Source organism: Eschrichtius robustus, chromosome 11 (assembly GCF_028021215.1).
Source record: "Eschrichtius robustus isolate mEscRob2 chromosome 11, mEscRob2.pri, whole genome shotgun sequence".
Classification (NCBI taxonomy): domain Eukaryota; kingdom Metazoa; phylum Chordata; class Mammalia; order Artiodactyla; family Eschrichtiidae; genus Eschrichtius; species Eschrichtius robustus.
In genome coordinates this window covers 64,050,710-64,052,300 of record NC_090834.1, presented here as the reverse complement: position 1 = coordinate 64,052,300, position 1,591 = coordinate 64,050,710, and the positions used below count along the sequence as shown (strand labels likewise).

At 44.0% G+C, this 1,591-nt stretch overlaps 1 pseudogene; it reads right to left on the bottom strand.

The window, feature by feature from the left end:
* Positions 1–661: 661 nt before the first annotated feature.
* On the bottom strand, positions 662–1,237 carry LOC137772214 (olfactory receptor 52M1-like; annotated as a pseudogene).
* Positions 1,238–1,591: the final 354 nt, after the last annotated feature.

Here is a 1,591-nt window from a genome sequence, read left to right as displayed (position 1 = left end):
CTTCCCAACTCTTTGGCTCTTACCTCACAGGCCAGCAACACCACATGGAAGTTACTCAACCTACCAAGTACAGTCATTCTAATTATTCATTAAGTGACTGAGAACTGACTTTCTCCCAAACTTCCATTACTAACTAGACTCTGCTACCCAGAGTAGAACCCCAACTCTAACAGAGGGACCAAGATTATGCTTTTGATTTCTGGGTGTCAGTGTCAACTCAAACTTTAACCTTCAATGCCTTGGTATTCCCCTCTTTTTAGTATAAAATTGCCTGAGTAAATGGCCAAAGTTATCTTTTAAGAAGGTCTCAGGAAACCGTCATGGTATATAATAGACATGATTTTTCACAGTTCTTCCACTTAGGTATCCAGGTACCTCTTTAGTTACAGTCCTAGATCTGAACACTGGCACAGGTCTGGGAACTGAGCAAGAGACTGACTTTATTGGAGTGACCATCCTCAGCCTCCTCATCCTCCATTCTTGCCTTGTTCTATGAATGGTAAGCAGAGCCTTGCTGGCTGCTCATCTGTTTTGGCCCTTGGGACACAATATCCTATTAACTATCTTTAAAACTCCCTGTGGGCCAAGCCCCTTTGATTTTTGCCAGTTTTTAGAGTAATTTCAACCCTCTGGCTTGTTAAGTGCTCCCATCTGGCCTCCGCTATGGCAAGGGGACCACAGCCATGTGCTCACAGTAGGAGTGGGAGATGACACAGGCTTTGTAAAGGGGCAGCTGCAGGTGGATCATCAGAGGCAGGGGTCCAATGTAGAATACACCCCAGAAGAGGCCAGCTAGCCCCAAACATCCCACCACAGTATGAGTGAGCACTGTGGTATGATGGAGTGGGTCGCAGATGGCTATGTAGTGGTCAAAAGCCAAGACAAGGAAGACCCCTTACTCAACTGTGGCAAAGCAGTGGATGAGAAACATTTGAGCCAAGGAGGCATCCAAGCCAATGTCAACAGCACCAAATCAGAAGATTCCCAGCAGTCTGGGAATAGTGGAAGTGGACAGAACCAGGTCAATGATAGCCTATAGGCACAGGAAGAAGTACATGGGCTGGCGCAGGCAGTGCTCCACCATTACCACAGCCAGAGTGGTGACATTCTCTTCCATGACCACCAGGTATATGCAGCCAAGGGGGATGGAGAGCCAGATGTGCAGGGACTCCAATCCTGGAATGCCAGTGAGCTGGAAGGAGCTGGGTGCCGAGCAGACATTATGAAAAGTGAGCATGGCTAGTTATAAATGCACCTTCTCACTTGTGCCTCAAAATGCAGTAGAACTTTTTTTCTGGAAATAAAAGACAAGAATATTCTTAGGTCCTATAATAAGGAATAGGTTGATTGACTAGATAAGATTCTATAAACATTCTTCAAAGTTACAGAATAATGTCACAAGTTATTACTATGTGAGGATGTCTACAGATTTATCAAGCACAAGCCAGAATACATATTTGAATGAAATGTATGAATATCTTTTTTGCAATATGACTCTCAAAATAATGTTTTTGCATCAATGAAAGTGACCTAAGGTGGACAAGTAACTACTAAGTCATCTAACTCTTGTAGGTTGGCTATTAGGTATTTC